The 19,877-nt window shown below is 47.6% G+C and overlaps 1 protein-coding gene across 2 annotated transcripts in view; it reads right to left on the bottom strand.

Annotated features, from left to right (window-relative positions):
- Positions 1-14,145, bottom strand: part of adarb1b (adenosine deaminase RNA specific B1b) — a 91,480-nt gene extending 77,335 nt beyond the window's left edge. For both annotated transcript variants that reach the window (XM_077002457.1, XM_077002459.1), the window contains exon 1: positions 13,937-14,145. The gene's annotated coding sequence lies outside the window, so the exon portion shown is untranslated. The remainder of the gene's footprint in view (positions 1-13,936) is intronic.
- Positions 14,146-19,877: the final 5,732 nt, after the last annotated feature.

Here is a 19,877-nt window from a genome sequence, read left to right as displayed (position 1 = left end):
AAAAGCCACCTAAGCGTGGGTTTTATCAGGAAGAGGCCTGAGCAGGACCTCCTCCTTCCTGACGTCATTGGTTAGCTGCCGCAAGTTGATTGGGTCTCCGTCCCGTCTTTCAGGAAGAGGCGGGAACACCGCGGCCAGCGGGCAGCCCTTTCCTTCCAATCAGGCCCAGTCGCTGTGATCTTCACAGAAAGTGAAATCGTCATTGATTTGTTTGTAAGCAGAACAGCGGAGTCCACTGACTCACGCAGCGGGAGCAGGGCTGAGAGAGAGAGAGAGAGAGAGAGAGAGAGCTTCCTAGCCATTAACAGTAAACCAGCTCTCTTTCTCTCTCTGTCTCACACACACACACACACACACACACACAAACACACACACACAAACACACAAACACACACACACAAACACACACACTTGAGCACAGTAGTTGGTATTATTCCAAATGTATTTAGTCCAACATGAGAAGGGGGGCAGACCAAATTAAACAAAAAAGAATGACTGACTGACTAATAAAGCAGCCTGGATACAGGGAGGCTGAGCTGTGATCTGCCGTGCAGGATTAAGGACTGAGGGGAGGACTCTGCCTGTCTCAGGCCTGGATTAAGAGCACAGAGACCTAGCGACTCGCACAACTAAAGCACCCACATGTCAGGAGCACAAAGAGCAAGGAGCTTAGTGGAGGGCTAAACCCCGCCCCCTGGGCTGGCTAAACCCCGTCCCACCCCACCCCGGGTCCCCAGTGTCTCCAGTGAACAGGTCTCTCCCAGAGGACAGCTCACTTCAACACTTGCAGTTAGTCACTTCTGCTCTGTAACAATAAGGGACGAAAGAACAGGATAACGTTTGGATATGATCAGCTTATTATTATGCTATTGTGCTATTAGTGTACCACAGCATATTATAATTGTGCTTTTACATAAATATTACTTATATTTTAATACTGGCTGTCTATAGTGCAGAATTTTTTTTTGATGTTACACACACACACAGATACACACTTAATCAACAAGTCATGCAGTAATCAAACAGCTTAAACTACAGCCCAGGGGAGACCAGCCCAGGGGAGACCAGCCCAGCCCAATAAATTTCCTCCACCTCAGATCCTGCTGTGCCTGCCACAGGGCACCCCCATCACCTCCTCCTGCCTGCTCAGGCTAGTGCAGCATCAACTTACCCACCAGGACACCTCCCTCTCTCCCCCCCTTCTCTCTCTCCTTCTCTCTCTCTCATCCTCTATTCTCTACACCCTCCTCTTTTACTCACCACACAGGTTCAAGTCTCTACACATCCGTTTGGTTTATTTATGCTCTTCAGCACCGAATTACTGCTCACTGCGGCAGCGATGGTGTGCAGGGGCCAGGGCAGGGCAGGTTTCAGCTGGGGCACATCTCTCCCGGGGCCGAGGGCCCCAAGGCTGTGGCAGGGAGCGTCACTAGGACCCAGCGGAGTCAAGGACAGCCGTGGGTCTGTGCATGTGTACAGTGCAATCACTCCACCTCCACCCTCGAGATCAAAGAGCTCCATCTTTTACACAGCAGGTTCTTAAAGTTTCCATCACACAGGCATGCAGACTCAGCTGGAAACTGAGCCCAAACCTCGAGAGAGCAGGTTACATAAAAACGTTGGCACTCTGACAACACATTGTGCAGAGGGAGGAAGAGAGATTTGCACTGCGCAGTTTTTACTGAATTACTTTGTTCAGTTGCAGCCTTACAGTCAAAGATCTAAGCCATAAAAGAAGAACTGTCCAGTCTGAATAAATGAATATCCAAAAGATGATGATTTGAGGCTGTTATTGAAACAGCTTCAAGACATCCGTCTCATAAACGTAAACTGCCTTTTGTTCCACGTCAGCGAACTTTGAGTCATTCAGTAAAATATCTCCAATGAACTCGACTCTCGTCCACAAGCTCAGCTCCCAAATGTATGTCTGTGGCAGGATCATGTTGGATGATCTTTACAATGAAAATGGTCTGCTCTCATTCCCAGACCTTACGTAAACTTTCTGTACATCTCTGTTCTCTCCATTTCTCCCTTTCCGCCTTTTCATTCGTTCTTTTCTTTATATGCTGTTGCTTTCATTCATACTAGACCACAGTGTCGTAGAGGGAGAAAACGATGTAGGAGACATCAAGAAATGTTGTGCTCTTTGAAATGTGCATGCATGGGTTAATATCAGTTTCTTCTTTAAGGATGACCCGTGGACACATCCCCCCTCGTCGGGTCGGCGAGATGCCGTGGACAGCGGTGGACAACCTCCAATCTCACATAACAAGGAGGCTTTGTGTTTCTGCAGGCTTGCACATTCACTACTCCAATTAAAGCATCATCATTGAGCCCATATTTCCACGTAATTGACAGTTCTGAAACAAGGGACTGCAACACAGGGGCACACTGTTCCACATTCCCGCCTACACACTGCTAATTCAAGACACTTTATGCTTAACGAGCTCCAGAAAACACAGAATTAAGACTCTGAAGGAGCAGAGCTCCTGTCTGGTTCCTGTCTGGGCGTCATTAGGCGAGCGGCATGTTTTCGGCTGGCACAGTGCCAACGGGACCCCTAAGCCTACACACCCTTCCAAGTGGTCACGTGAGATGGGGCCCCAAGACAGCATGGACACTCTGAGCCCAGAGACCGGCGCTAAAGGCCTGATGCACTCCCGGGGGAAACTGTGCCAAGAGATACAGAAAAGTTAGAGTTTGAAACTTTTTTACATCCAACCACTAAATGAGTGAGTCGTGTGGAGGCCCTAACTGAAATGAAATTTGAACAGATTTTCCAGGCATGAGCTTATCAACTGTGTTGGGAACGTGTTCGGAGTTAAGTGGGTCTCACGGGCAGAAGGGAGCGAGCGGCTGCTTGAGGACACCACCGCAGGACTCGGGCCGGGGGACTCTGTTCGGCTGCGGCTGGCATAGTCTTCGACCACCCCACACCGAGCTCCACTCAAAACCAGCAAGGGATTTTGGACACTCAGCTAGGACAATAGGGAGGACAGCCAGCATGGCAAGACCACCCGAGCCTGGCCAGCTCAGCAGAGGACAGGCAGGCAAGCCGCTCCCCCCTCACTCAGGAGTGGGTGACATGGGACAGCCCACCAGGCCTGTATGTGTAATCTCCTCCCCACTCCAAAACAGGAGCCGTGCCCAAGCTCCACAGCGGGGAACATGTGGAGATCCCAGGCAGAGAGGAGCTGCCCTGTTTACTTTTCAGGCAGCAGGCCCTAGCAGACATCCAGATGCTGTTAAGATAATGAACAAGTCCTCTTTGTCTCCAAAGGTCAGAGAGATAAAAGCCCAATGTGGTAGCAGCATCAGGGAAAAACTAAAACAGATAACTGTGCACACACTTCTGCACACACACACACACACACACACACACACACACACACACACACACACACACACACACAGTACACCCCCCCCCCCCCCCCCCCCCCCCCCAGGATCCATTACCCTTTGATGTTTGGGACTTGTGAAGGTGATCCTTTAACTAGTTCAATCTCTAAATCAGATAGTGAAAAGTGAGTCCTGAATGAGCTCAGGGAGGGAGGAGAAGAGAGGGGAGTACATAGAGGGAGGAGGAGGGGGAGGAGAGGGGAGTGAAGAGAGGGAGGAGAGGAAAGAGAGAGAGGAGGAGAGAGGAGTACAGAGAGAGAGGGGAGGGGAGTGAAGAGAGAGAGGAGGAGAGAGGAGTACAGAGAGGGAGGGGAGGGGAGTGAAGAGAGAGAGGAGGGGGAGGGGAGGAAAGAAAGAGAGGAGGAGAGAGGAGTACAGAGAGGGAGAGGGGAGTACAAAGAGGGAGGAGAGGGGAGTACAAAGAGGGAGGAGAGGGGAGTACAAAGAGGGGGAGGAGGGCGAGGAGAGGGAGGGGGGAGTATAAAGAGAGGGAGGAGGTGGAGGAGAGGGAGGGGGGAGTACAGAGAGGGAGGGGGAGTACAGAGAGGGGGAAGAGGGCGAGGAGAGGGGAGTACAGAGAGGGGGAGGAGAGGGAGGGGGGAGTACAGAGAGGGGGAGGAGGGGGGAGTACAGAGAGGAGTACAGAGAGGGGGAGGAGGGGGGAGTACAGAGAGGAGTACAGAGAGGGGGAGGAGGGGGGAGTACAGAGAGGAGTACAGAGAGGGGGAGGAGGGGGGAGTACAGAGAGGAGTACAGAGAGGGGGAGGAGGGGGGAGTACAGAGAGGAGTACAGAGAGGGGGAGGAGGGGGGAGTACAGAGAGGAGTACAGAGAGGGGGAGGAGAGGGGAGTACAGAGAGGGGGAGGAGGGGGGAGTACAGAGAGGGGGAGGAGAGGGGAGTACAGAGCGATGTGCCACATTTCCATGGAGACGGGCCGTGAAAACACACGAGAGAAACAACACAACTAACCTACAACAAAACGAACCACAAACTGGGTGATGAACTGCAGGTGCAAAGTGGGACATTGCTGACCAAAATGCAGTAAACAGAGGAGGCACATACATCCACTGTGCCCTACAACCACAAACGTGTGCCATCGAGCACGGCATGGCGTGAGACGGTACGCTCCAGTTCTCCATTACAAGACTTTAATCATTATGGTGCTTCTGTGTTAAGGAGATGAGGTTTGTGGTTTGTGAGGAGCAAGTGCCTGCAGAGAAGCTCTCCTCCCATCACGGAGCAGAGACAAGAGGAGGAGCTAAAGTTGCTGGCATGGAGGACGGATACGCCCTCCACTGAGACACGCCCTCCACTGAGACACGCCTCCAGGTCCACAAAAACAACCTCCAGTGAGACACACTTCGAGTCACAAAGCATTGAACATGGTGGATTATTACAAGAAAAATAATTTTTTTTTTAATTGTAAAAATATTTTAAAATAGTAACATGTAGTTAAGAAAAACATGAAAATGTTATTGAAACCTGAAGAGAAAATGTACATACTAAGGGATACATACACAATCACAAATACAAACTCAGATAACCAATACCGAATAAAATGATATAAAAATCTGTAATAATTAACAGGGCTAAAGATGAGCATGGCATTTTGCAAAACAGTATAGCCAGTGTGGAGTTTATATTTAAATATCCTCACAATCACTCTCCCTCTTCCACTCACACACACACACAAAGACACACACACACACACACAAAGACACACACAGTGCTCCCATTGTTGTGGATATATTTCTAGTTTAAAGGCTAAACCCAGATGCTACGCTGCTTTGTTCGGCTTTGAGAATAAGCCTCAGTCAGGTGTGTGGGTGAGGAGTACGGGCTGATCCAGGCGTGGACCAGGCCTGCTATGAGCGCACACACACACACACACACACACACACACACACACACACACACACACACACACACACACACACACACACACACACACACACTATTGGCTTCCAGTGCAGACGAGCATCAACACGGGTCTACATGCTCACTTCCCAACATCACAGGCGGCCCCCCCCACAGGACACGGGCCTCCAGGTGGGTGTCAGGATCCCACTGGACTCATCAGCAGCACCAAGCAGCCGCCACCTGGACCGGACCCTGACACCAGGCCAAACCCATTTGCCACATCAGGTTCCAGCTCGGATTGCGCCCAGCGGGCAGAAGCAGCGTACGACCGTGAGGCGAAGGTCACGGCGGGGTCACAGGGGCGCGTCTTCTTCCTGGGTCAAAACTCCCACCCTACGCTGCTTCACACAGGTCAGCTGTGCTTCACCCAAGAGGTGGAGGGTTCCACACTTCACCCAAATGTCATGGAATAGGTCAAGAGGTCTGAGATTGCTTCCAGTTAAAGGGAGCAAGGGCAGAACTAGCAGAATGACCTCCAGGAAGAGCACTGTGCTCCGGGCCACGGTTCTCCTGGGCCTCTGCAGCAAAGCAGACACTTCTCTTATAGCCCAGTTATTCAACTTAGTTTTTTATAGGAAGGAGAACTGTGGATAGTTATAATAAAGGATCTGAGCATCAGTGATGAAGGGCAGACAGGAGAGAATGAATGAACCTCGGCCCACGTGTCTCCCGGAAACTGCCGGAACCCAAGCACCTCTAATGAATTGCAAATCACAGCGGTGCTTAAAGAGGAGAGCGAGGGCGGCCGCCGAGCACACGCCAACGCCGCACGCCAACGCCACGTCCGTCTTACACGCTTTGGTGGCCATGAGACGTGCGGGGGCTTCGCGAGCCGTCTGGGACGGGACCCTGGTAGGGGCGGAGCTAACGAAGTGAAGCACAGGCCAGTGCCCCCCAGGGTCCAGGCCACACCCATGAGCAGCATCACTCAGACCAGACACTGAGGGTACAGCAGGCAGGAGCAGACTGTGAGGTGTGGAGACGACTCGAAGGCTGTGAAACGTCTCCGACAGCAGGCACATCCAAACTGCAAAATCATTATTTTGTCTTAGACTGTGGATAAAATGATGAAAGTGAAACTACATATCTTATATAAGTACACTGCAGTTACTTACCTGGAATCTTCTTTACAAACTTTTTTATATATAGATTATATGCATCTATATATGTATAATAACCTTGTATACATAAATGAAGCTAAACATGTGGCAGAATATGCAATGCAGTAAAATAAATTAACTCCCAACAGTGTGCTGGTTTATATTCATCCAGCAGACCTCTGAGACAGACACAGAGAATGACAGAGAGAGAGAGAGAGAGAGAGAGAGAGAGAGAGAGAGAGAGAGAGAGAGCGCAAGCGAGAGAGAGAGAAAGAGAGAAATATGCTGACAAAACCAAGAGGGGTGAAAACTCCAGTCATCCCCTGGCTGTAAATATATCAACAATCTCCGGGTTCAGCAAGCAGGTGGCAACACATTAGCAGTGCTCTGCATGTCCACAACACGCCTCGTTTTAACTGACAGGGTTTATTATATATCGGTGTACGTTACATTATAAGGGAAGACTCCAAAGCTGAGGCCTTTCCCTGCAATACGAGAAGGACGAGAGAGAGACGGAGAGCTCTGCCAAACCCTGACAAAGCCACCGAGTACCAGTGAATGAATGACTGTCAGCACAAAATGTTGCGAGACAAACATGGTGGCGTCTGATTGGGAGGTACACTAGAAGCAGGAGGCTCTTCTCATCGGAGAGAGAACGCCGCCTGCGTTAACACAACGTGACATGTAAGGTTAGAGGGAAGAGGGAGGGTTTTCGTGTCTGCTATGCCATGGACATGGGACGTGTCCTCGGCAGGACCACAAGAACGGTGTCCAGCTTGCCGTACCATCAGAAACCAGATGGGTTAAGACCGTTTAAGATCGTTCTGCCACCCACTCACGGGCTCCAACCAGCAAGAGATCAGGCAAACGTCAACAACATTTAACGTCAGTCCGGATCTAATGCGGTTCTGCAAACCGCATACTGCAAAAACACTAGAACCGCCGCTTTGAAAGGCACCCGGCGTGGCACGAAATGTCGAGTGTCCAAGCAAAGCAGGCGTCCCTGCTTGAAGAAAGCAACGACAAAAAGAGATCAAATTAAAATGTTCCCACTGACTGAACAAAGAGTACATGAATGCCCTCAAAAAGCAGCTTGCACCTGCCAGATTGCAAAGTTAACACCATTTTGTTCTGTTTTACGTGGTCCCCCCTTTTTATGCACATGCTCCAGGTGTACATTGCTTGTAGATCTCATCACATTGTTAATGGGTCCTGGAACACCGAGGAGCCCTGGGCCATGTGCCCACACAGGAATGCCAGCACCCCCCCCCTCACCGTCAGAGGGGGGAATCGCACACCATCGGGCAGCACGGGACATATCTGGACCTGGTAGATGTAGAGGCATCAAAACACAGATCGTGTCAGTAAAAGCAAACTGGGTTATCAGGCAGACTCTCACCTCGTCTGTCCTACAGAAGGAATCGAGCATTTAGAGTAAGAAGAAAAAAAAAAGGATCCCTGACTCATCCGTCAAACAGCAGCCAAAGCAGGAAGAGGAGAAGGACAAGGAGGACACTACGGCGGAGACAGATGTCTCTGCTCTTTAAACACACACAAGAGAATGAAGGGAGACAGATGGACAAAAGTTAAAAAAAAAACCCTCTGATGAATTAGAAAATGATTAAAAACATTATGTACCTGGCTTCAACTTCATTAACGTTTCACACACACACACGCGCACACACACACACCCACTCAAAGGATCACGTGAAACATAAACCATGCGCCTCCTATCTGAGCACGTCCTCTACCAGAGAACAGAAGACCCGAGCGGGTCAGCACCAGCATCTGCATGTACTATAATCAATCCTTCATTAGAATCATTCCCGAGTGCCCACTGGGTGAGCCACGTATCCAGAATGGACGATAATCACCCTTTTCATCTGTATAGCAGAGGAGGGCATCCAGCGCTGAAACTCACACTCTGGGATTGTGTGTGACTGTGCAACGCTCACACAAACATGCAGTAAATATTGCTCACAACCAGCCAGTGAGATCATAAAACAAGTATGCTGTGCATCTGCTATACATAACACATCACCATTCACAAACAGCTTTCTCTACACAGAACATACATGCCATGACTCACTTCAGTACAGCAAACCTTACCCGTGTGTGTGTGTGTGTGTGTGTGTGTGTGGACCTCTCCATTCTCTTCTCCCTGCGATCCTGCACCAACCTGCCCACTATGGGGTCAGGAAGCGTGACCAATCACACAGCACGCCAGGCCCGATGTTCTGTCTGCAGGCAACCAGAGGGCTGCACCTCCACTAGACACGTGTGGGCTGGTCAGGGCCACGGTCCGGATCGGCCCTCTGTCCCTGAGAGACAGGGCACACTAGAAAAGCCAGGAACAAGTAGAAAACAGAGATGGCTGGAGTGAGTGGGAGAAAAACCTAGACGCATCCAGAGCTTCTGAAGGCCGCTGGAGAGACCAAGCAAAGCCGTCGGCACATTTATTCTTAATCAGCACCGGACCACAGCAGAGTCAACAAACACGGGGGGGGGGGGGGGGGGGGGTCAAAGGACATTTTCTGTGAAGGCAAAGGAGCACTCGTCACACCGATCACGGGTCCAGAGGACCAGACTGGCGGTACTAGACGGGATCTGGGCTTTATTACGAAACCAAACAGCAGCGGCGAACATCTCTAGCCTGCTTTGCCCTCACAATCTGCTTCACTTGTGCTTTGGTAAAAGAAAGAAATAAATCTGTAACAGACTTCAGCTGAATCGGGCTTACATAACTCTGTCTTCTGAATCTGAAGTACTCTACGAACCATGACATCAGAGCAGACACCTTTCTTTTCTGTGGCTACATGAATACCACAGAGAAAGAAAATGATCAAGACAAAGTGGCATTTATGTAGGAAGTGAAGCTGTCGTCTTCTTTACTCTGCACGCCCGGCTTTGTACCCAGAATTATGTTGAGCTACACATCAGGAACACGGTGTTCTGCTATGATCGGCTGTGCCATTAACACCGGAATCTAGCAGAAGGGCCGCAGAGCTACTGAGACGTAAACCGCACATCTCCAGGACTTCCCTGCTACTCTTTGGTGTATTACACATGTGTCCTTGCCAAACCAATTCAGGCACCAGGGTAAATGCACTCTCTCTCTTTCTTTCTCTCTCTCTCTCTCTCACACACACACACACACACACACACACACACACGTACCACTCACTTATCTCACACACCTAGGGGAACCCAGTAGTGTGTAACCCAGGGCTTGAGGACAGAATGGAGCTGACACCGATCCGGGCTTAGATTCACACGACGCACTGGCCCGAGTGGTTACGAGTGTGTGTGAAGCTGTGGCGGGAACATCGCCCTCTCTGAAATCACCCACTCGCTCCCGAGTTACATGTGCATAGGTGTGCACACAGTCCAAAAGTGCAACCCTGAACTGCGTTGGCAGGTGAAGCTCAACTCCTCACAGTGACTCAGCTAGGCTGGTGGGGGGGGGGGGGGGTCCACCTTGCCTGCAGCATCATAAATCAAGCAGGACCATGTGAGGCTTCATCAGAGGACAGAGGGTACTGCTCAGACCTCTGAGATGGTCCCATCTGCTGCTTTATCTCAACAACACCCCTCCCCCATCCCCCCCAGCCCCGGTCGTCATACCTCACGTGTCTCCACTACATCCTGGTAACTTGCACTGTACAACCAACATGTCGCCCATCTCGGCCGTGAGCCAGTAAGTCTAGGCGCTGCGTGATTATTTGACGAGGTATGCGACTGCATCCTGTGCTGCAGCGAAGGCTGAGCGGAGGCGGGGACACGATTCTCAAGGACGTGCTCACGTGTGCCGAGGACACACTCACGTGAGCGTTACTGGCACTCGCTGCAGCAGCGCTGGCAACAAGTCCGGCGTCCACACATGCGTAAGCGCGTCAGGGAATGAGGATGAGGACGGCACACACAGGGGCAACGACACAAAGTCTGAACACCGCAGCACAGAGGATCTGAGCGCAGACAGCGGCCAAGGCGAGGACCGCCGCCCACATTCACGGTGGCACGCGGACTTCAAAGCTGTTTGAGAGCTTAATAAAGCGTGTAGTCCCCCGCAAGGTGCAAGACGAGATACGTGTCCAGACCCGTCCCAGAAGAGGCTGGATGACAATGACTTCCGCAATCAAACAGCGAGCACAGGAAGTTGACAAATCACAGAGGATCAACACACAAGGCAAAGCTGCTCAGTCTGAGTGAGCAAATTCATCTCGATGTACAACGATGTAGAGCAGAACACGGTGTAGACATTTTTGTGAAATATATTGAAACGCTGACAAAAATTAATTAACAAAGAAAGATGTTTGTAGGCAAACTGCATTTATTTACATCCCGATATCCTTAACAGGGAACTTTTTAAAAGATTTAACATGACAAACAACAACGTCAGAGACTCGAGCCTGAATCAGAGAGAGCACAACGGGTCATGTTGTGACCCTCCATTCAGTGTCAACAGACTCTGCGCTCATCACCAGTGGTTGATGGATACAGACTGTGTCATGTCTGTTAGCCCTTTTCTCAGGCCACCAAGGGTTCATCCTGTCACGGTGAAGGTTAGGAAACAGCTTACAAAATGCATTCAGCAGTGCACAGCTCCCTACACAGGCCACCTGCTGATTGCATCTGCTGCGAATTCTCTGCTGGGAAATCAACATAAACAAACAAACAAACGGTCCGGGCATGAGTAATAGTCATGACCTGCTGACGGCGACTCTCTGGGGAGAAATCGGGGCAGTGGTGACGTGCGCTGACATCATACAACACTCCTCATAGTCCTCATAACCCCACCCCCCAACCGAAAGCTCCGCCTCCTGCAGACCCAGCACTGAGCCCAAACACCCGCCAAGTCACGAACCCCCGGTGCCCTCCAGATGCCCACCACAATTCTTCCACTCCAATAAATCTGCTCTTAAAACTTGCCCACCATTGTTAATTGGGGTTTGAGTCACACTTTCCAAATGGTACTGCGGCACACCACAGACAGGCAATGCACGAGAGACCAGATTCAGGCTCTAGGGCTGAGTTTTACACAGGCCAGAAGAACACTGCCATGGGGGGGGCTCCACTTCTACTAATTGTGCTGCAATTCATTTAGTGTGAATGGGCAATATCTTATTAATTACAAAAGACCAGCTCAGCAGAAATGAAAATGCCCATGTAGTGTCTTCAGGCTTCATTCTCTACCCTTTCTTTAGTTTATTCTCCTAAGTGCTTTACAAAATAAGAGGAACAAGAGAAGCTTTGTTACACGTCTACCATTAGAAAACACTGTTGTCTGCACAAGCTGAGCCTTGTGGACACTAATCATATGCTACATTATCCCACAAAGCTCTTTCCACCCTAATAAAGCATTGAAATCACAAGGCAAAGCACCACCAAGGGTCACTTTACCAACACCATTACAGGCCCCATCTCATCACACATATTAGTCCTGCTTGTACGCATTTAGCATTTCTTTAGTGGATCATAGAGGATCATGTGATCATTAACTTATGGCCTCAGTCTCCCGTCGTCTCGTGAGACCTCGGCCCTCCGCTTTCACTCCACCCTGTCTCCTCGCCTCACACCCGTCAAACTGGAGCGTGAAATCCGCAGTGCTTTGTCATGGGGAGAACAGAAACATGGAAGATGTTCATGGAAGATGTGGCCTTTGCCACAGCTGGAACACAGTGCCAAAGCTCACAAACCATCATATTTAATGCTGCTCTTCATAATTCAACGATTGTAACAATACTAGTGCAGGAAGCTTTTGCTGCCTATGTCAGATGTTCACTCAACACTGAACACCATGCTCAGAGTTCATGTTAACCCTGAATGTATACAACCCCTCCTACCCGGGTAGGCCCAACCATTAGCTCCGCCCCTAATGAATAACTCAGCACTCAGAGTGGCCTCGTGAGCCCTCAGGCATAATGGAGCCACAGCTACGTGACGCTGACTGAGCACTGCTATAAGCCCACATCAGCCGGTCAGAAGTGATTAACTGATGGGCTGGAAACACACAGGGCTCTGGCCCAAACAAGCCACTAACAAGCTGAGTGTGATGACTGTCTGCTAGGCCCAAAGCTATCAAGCTACGCCAGGATCCGGAAGGACTCCATAAGAGGAGATGAGCTGTACCTACGCACACAAACACCAGGGTTCGGAAAAACACCAGCACGCACGACGCCAAAAGCTCACACAAATAGACAATAGGGGTTTAACTAAACAGAAAAATAATCAGAGTACAGACAACAAATACAGGCTGCATAATTTGGTGTACTCTGCCATGATCAAATCTCCTTGCTCGTAATGACTGCTCTCTAATGGTGTGCAGAGCAGTGGCTTCATGGGAGACTAATACGAGACTGCGGCGTTTAGCACACGTGTGGATAAGTTGCAGCTCTGCTTTAGGTCCGAGTGGCACACACGGCCCGTCAGCGAGTGGTGACCAGACCCTCGGCGCCTGTGCGCCTCATGGGTGAGCACAGTTCCGCCACAGAGATGCAGGCTCAGCAGGCGGCTGGAAGGCTGTCTGTTTCTGACTGGCAGGCTGGTGAACCTTTGCAATTCAGCCTCAGTGATCAGCTAAATATACCAGGGACAAGGAGGAAAGACTGCAGAGATAATGACCTCTCAGATCAAGGGAAGTGATCAGCAGCGAATACAAGGACAAACAGAAATGTCTTTTAAAAAAGCAGTTTAAGTTAATACATTGGTTAACTTTGCATTTAATTTGAGATCCATTATAATGTATATTGTTATTATAATTATCATCAATATCATTATATGTAATGTGTAATTTATTTTGAGTTAATTGGATAGATTATCGGGGGGGGGGGGGGGGGGGTAAAATACAGGATAATCTACAACACTGCACGCGTCAAGTGACACGTTTTCTACATTAAGACTGTAGCCCGTCGTGCGGTAGTTTAAAAAAGCAACACAAAAACGCGGCTTGCGTATGCAGAGAATGTCAACAAAGCGTGTGAGGAACAGGTGTAGGACTCGCTCTGCTGCGCGCACGAGCCTCTAAATATTACACACCAGGACGGCGCAACCTCTCCAACTACCCCTGATCAGATGATCCCGGGAACTTTCTGCACTTGTGCGGGGGTTAAAGAGCAGCTTCACCACCGCACCGCTCGGCACCGCGAGCAACGAGACTCCCGGAGCTCGCGCGCAGCGGACCTGCATTATGACAGGCTCGCGTGCGTCCCGCCACAGCACCGACGACGCGCGTCTGTCGTTTAGAACGCGGAGCCGAACGCGCGGACCGCGCGCGCCCTGCCATTCGCAGCCCATTTCAAAGCGGAATAAAGAAGTTGCGCTCCACTTGGTTTTGTTAACACGCAAATCGACGAACGTAAACAAAGTAGCGCCGCCGAGAAGCCGCATGTTTAGGTTCCGTGTGATTACGTGGAGGCGGTTGATCAAATATATTACATAAACACGACCGGAACACGAGCAAAACGAGCCGTGTGTGAAAACACAGGCTACGCAAACGTGACAACACGCCGATACTTACTGTTTTGCGATTGTGCAACACTAAACGGCGGCGCTCAAGACGAATATAAGAGTCTGTCGGGCTCCATTGAGATCACTTCAAAGGCGCTTCTATCCGCTTCTCCGCCTGGTGTTGTGTGGAGCGAGCAGCTGATGCAGGAGAAGCACTTGAACGTAGACCACAAACCGCATTTGATCACACGGCGGCCTAGGAGAGTCTCGCGGGGTCGCTCGTCGGGAGCGAGCAACGTGGTTGGAGAAACAGATCCTCATTGGTTAGACGCAGAGGCGGGAACGCCCACAACCCCAATGCCAAAGGGGAGCGAGGATAGGAGGCTTAGCTAGTGGGAAAGAACATGATTGGTCAGAAACAAAGTGTAAAAAAAATTATACAAACAGCGTAGATGATCATATTTTCCCAGTTATATTTATAAACTACTGATTAAACACCCAGACATGCACGTTCGGTGTATTACGCGTGCAGTTATTTTTTGTACAAGAGCTTAACACAAATGTTTTTCATTTTTTTATGTTAATGCTCAGCGTGTCAATATACAATAAAGTACACTGTACTACACTATACATAATAAACGGAAAAAACCTGTACGTTGTATTATAGGTTCATTCATATTTTGTCTGCATAATCAAAAGACTCATCAGCCTATAAGACGAAGAAAAGGTACCACGTATGTTAGAAAAGGTACCACGAAAAGGTACCACCCCAGGTCAATGTATTATATAATTATATATATATATATATATATATATATATATATATATATATATATATATATATATATATATATATATATATATATATATATAATGCACAAACAAGACTTGCATCATGAGCAAGGTTATCTCACTGGTAAAGATGTCAGCCAGCAGTGCTTATAATGCGAACCGTGTAGTGACTCCTTGCATGTCTACACACACTCTGGTACAGCAGTGTGTGCAGTGCTGTTTGAGTTTTTGTGTTTCTTCCCTTTATCCTGCATTACTTATACACTTACTGAGATTTTCATAGTTCTTCAATCAAACTGCCTTAAAGGTTGGTATTTCACTGATTGTAATAGCAATTATGAAGTGGACCCAGTGGATTTAACAGGGATCCAATGGATTTAACAGGTACCCTGCACACAGTGTCATGTCGCTTGCAAAAAGGGACACAACTGGTGCATTGTGAAATTATTCATGATGTATACAATAGGCCTCATTGAAGTCCATGTAATAAAGACTGTGTGTGTGTGTGTGTGAGTGTGTGTGTGTGTGTGTGTGTGTGTGTGTGTGTGTGTGTGTGTAATGGATGAATAAATGTTTTATTTACTCATATATTGAATTTAAATTATCTGAAACAGATACTTATATAAAGTACTCGGAAAAAGAGAGAGGATGCTAAATAGCCCTGCAGTCATTAAGTCATTGTTGATCATTATTCCCAACAGGTATTACTTTTCAGCATGAACACAGAAATATAGTTTTCACTGCATATAAGATATATGCAAATGATCCATTGACAGTAAATGTTTCATTTGCCAGTTTTATATATTCACAAGGCTACTATGTATAATATTCTGATAACTATGAAACTATAAAAACAACAACACAAGAAGGTGTTCCCATTTTTCTTTTGGACAGCTCTTTAAATTTCTTCATTTGTTTTACAGCAAATGAATGAATGAATGCATTATTGTTCTCTGCTCACAAGCAGTGCCGAAAGCATTATGAATTCTAACTGTGAATAGGCTAGTAAATCGAACAGCGAGCTCGAACCAAATGGGAAAACGAGGAGGAGAAATCATTACATTCGTGTGTATGTTTGTTTTAGAATAGTAATGTTAATAATGATTGATTTGGACTGTGCTGATGTATCCGACACAGGGATTATGAACGTGAGTGTCAGAGAACAGGTGAAGTTTGGAAAGTTCACTTTCTGTTTCCCCTTCTCTCGCTTTGAGGAGCTGCAGATATTTTGTACATTAAACTCACTTTCTCTCTGTCACATTTTCTCCGTGCCTCTTCTGTCTCTCAGCTCTACAGAGATGTAGTAGTCCAGGTAGAAACTGCTTTTTCATCCCTGATTTAAGTCCTAGTCTGTACTGCTGGTCACCTAAAGAAAAAACAGCACAACTGGCGTCAGGTCCGTTCAATCACTCAGTCACCATCATTTTGCCACAGCTGCCATGGTTTACAGCAGCAGCTACAGAGGATGAGCCAGTCGAGGCAGCAAGAAGTAAGAGTGTCTTTTAATAGGAGAAGTCGAAAACAAAAGCGGATAGATGACGGTCCGAAATGAACGCCGCTGTTGAAGTACGGAGGTAGGGACGTCGGGAGGATGAAGAATACAGTGCGCTCTGGAGGTGTAGTACTGTGCACATTTCACCATGCTATCTCTATTCCACTACCAAGGCAACCAAAGGAAGTGAAAAACTCTCATAGCTGCAGGTAAAGTTGAAGGATAAATTGAATTCTGTAGTAATATTTCTTTGATTCACTCCTTTATTGTCTATGTCCTTGTCAGGGAAAGCATACCCACAGTGCCAGGGACTCTGATGGCTTTAATAGAGTATTCTTTGATTTTTGTTTTTGTTTACAGACAATACAAATTGCGTATTATACTGTTTAAACATCCATGTTTAGCTGACTACTTTAGGTCTTATAACGGAGGTTGAAACACTGGTGCATGAGTTACAGGATTCTGAGCGATCAGCAGGACAGACAGGAAGGTGTTCAGGACATCTGGTTGCAATAAGGGCAATGGCTTCGTGGTGCACACGTCCTGCAGCAAGCTTCCAAGCTTGTGAGCTCGGGCATCTCCATTGCTCGGGGTCGATCGTCCAGGCCATCAGTACAAAGAGGAGATTGAAAGAGAAACGAAGACAAGGATAAGGACTTTGTTTTCTGCTTCATTGAGCAGATCTGTGGCTCCATAGTCCTGGAGAGATGCAGAACGTCAATTACTGGATTGCTTGTAAGAACAAGGCATTTTCCAATTGAAACATATTCACTTGTGATGTTGAAGTAGTGGATCCAACAGAACAGGTCTATACGATGTCAGTGGGCCCCATATAGCCTCTTCATTCCTATTTTAACGAACTCTGTTGTCGTTATGAGCACCTGTGTTACGAACCCCTCTAGGTTTTGCTAATCTGGGTCGCCTGCTGTCACCCTGGTACCTACCAATTACCTGCAGCTAATTAATGATTCATTAGGGCCCTATATATACACTCTCCATTCACCCATTGTGGATTACAAAGCATAGACTTTGTTAAGGTGTGTTATGAAGCTGTTTGTTTGTGTGGATCCAGGTTGTTTTCTAGCCCCCTTGTTTGGTTGTTTAATTATGGAATTGCCTAAAGTAACCCTGCTGATCTAGATTTTTGACCCCATTGCCTGTTTTCACAACGCCCTTTCGATTAGCCCAAATACATTCTCTCCATCTAAGCAGCCTATTGACTATGCCACCACTATTCCAAACGATTTAATCCTGTTCTGAAAGGCATAATAAGAATTGACTCATTCCAATCACACTTCATTGCAGGCGTTTAGAAAGCGGTCACAAAGTCATCACCTGCATGGGTTTCTCTTTTTTACAAAAAGTCAAAACAGCTGCTCATCAGTATCCGTTTCTTCTCAAGGACAATAAGGAGCAGTCAACAGAGCTATCATCATCTCCTCTCTTCCACACTGCATTGACCTCTCCAGGACATGGCCCGTCGGAAGAGAGATCTATTCGATATTTTGATTCTGATGTAGGCTGCGTGCCATAGTAAGCAAAGAAAACAGAAAACTGGAGAAGGAAATCCCTGTATTGTATCACAGCAATCCTAGTGTTTATCTGGGTGTTGAGAGATGCAGGTGTCGACAGCTCCCACTGAGATGGGAGTGGTGACAGTAAAAGGTTTCTCCGGAAAGGCGGTGGATGTTGACAACTACTGAAACCGGTGGCTGGATCGCTCCCAGGATGGCCGGTTACGTCTCTAGCTGTTTGAGCTAGTGGTCCAGGTTGGTGACATGTTGGTGTAGACACCCTTACAGCATCCAGAATGCCCAAACCTTCTGCAGTGATCACTTGTGACACAGAGACGTGAGTGCTGGAGGGGTACTTTAGTTCCAAGGGCAAAGAAAGACAGAAGTGATCAACAGCATCCAGCAGTTCATAGAAAGGACAAGTGCTCATTCTGAGATATCCACGTCCAAACAGGCTGCTATGATCAGGGGCTGGAGATGAGTTAGGAGATAACAGCTGAAACACAGACAAGACCGTGCATCCCCATGTTTACTCCAGAATGGCTGAAGATATGAACACAGGGTTTTTTGTGTATTTGAATGGTGGGGTTCTTTCTGTTTTTTTTTATATACAAGTAGAATGAGTGTAACATTTAAGAGTGTAGGGTAAGACATAAGTTTAAGACAGACCACCTAAATGGTTTAGTAATTTAAGTAATTTACTTACCCCAAAAGAATGCTTTGGAGGGTGTGTGCGCATGAGGGAGTGTGTGTGTGTGTGTGTGTGTGTGTGTGTGTGGGGGGGGGGGGGGGGGGGGGAGCTGTTTCTACACTTTACTTTGTCTTTAATCCCCATGATCAGAAATACAGATAACAGTTTTGAAGATGAACAAAGCATTGACTAAAAATGTGGTTCTGAAAGGATTAAGAACAGTTGGTAAATAAAAATGTTTCATTGTCATTTTATTCAAGGTCTGGCAGAGCAAGTCTGTGTGACCACGCGGTGAACATGCCAACTTTGAATGGAAAGATCTACAGTCATTAACCTGGATGTATTGGGCACACTGAATGGAACATCGCTTTGCAACAATCCATTTAACATAAATATATTGGCTGATGTCATTCATGTCCTGATCCCGTTGTTTCTGTAGAGACTACCAAACATCGTGATGAGGCTTAAATGGGTAAAAACACCTGGGCCACTGCAGTGAATGCAACATCATTGGTCTTAAAGAACCTAACCTAAAACATATGAACATAATGTTATGTGGTTAAACAAGTACCTCTGCATAAACATGTATTATGGATTTCACACTTAAGCGTGAATAAGTTTGTTATAAGTTTGTTCTTTCTCAGTCGGATGATGTTTGCCAAGTTTACAGTGGCTTTTCCATCTATCCAAACAGGTTGGAAATTCCTAATGCTTGCAAGCACTTGTTACAAGCATCACATTTCAAGAAGACACATAATTGTTTATGTGTTGCATCTGTGAATTCTCCTCAAAGTGAAATCTTGCAGAATCTCTTTGTCTCAATATATATAAACAGGTACTTTCGGGCTTTCTCTGAACTCATAAATATAAACATCGGTGGCTTCCGAGGGTGAAGGTGCATAAACCACGGAAAGGTTCTTGGAAGGAATGCTGCCCTAGAGGACAGCAAGGGGGACAAACTCATTTTGTGGTCCCTGGGGAGACGAAAATAAAAGCACTGCTTAACTGTTGCAACTAGAAAGCATTCCCTTCTGCTGGAATGAAAGGCTGGGTACATGCCCTTAGGAGAACATACATATCACCCCTCCTTTTCAACATCACCAATATTTCACGCCCCCTTTCTTCTGTCTTCCACGTCTCTGTCTTTTTTTTCTTCTTTTTTTCAATACATCCACAAGTTATTTGAAGGAAGGAGTTATACAGAAGGAAGAATCTGCTGGAATTCGGGTGTAATATTTTTAACTAAGAACGATTGGGCAGACACAAAACCCTATGGACAAAGTCTGGACTGCACTGGCCAGCTTGATGCATGACAGAGGTGGTGTGTATCCTGGTGGAGTAGAACAGTCAAAGAGGAATGGTCAACACAATAGTTTAAAAATGAACCCGCCCAGGTCAGCACCGACACCGCCGATCTCTAGGACCCGAAACTGGTCCTCTGGCACTGCCACTGACTTAAAATAAGACACACAACAAAAGATAACACTAGGGCCTGCTGTATCCTAATGTTTACAGAAACCTG

This window comes from Brachyhypopomus gauderio, chromosome 4 (assembly GCF_052324685.1).
Source record: "Brachyhypopomus gauderio isolate BG-103 chromosome 4, BGAUD_0.2, whole genome shotgun sequence".
Lineage (NCBI taxonomy): Eukaryota > Metazoa > Chordata > Actinopteri > Gymnotiformes > Hypopomidae > Brachyhypopomus > Brachyhypopomus gauderio.
This window is presented reverse-complemented; position numbering and strand designations above follow the sequence as displayed.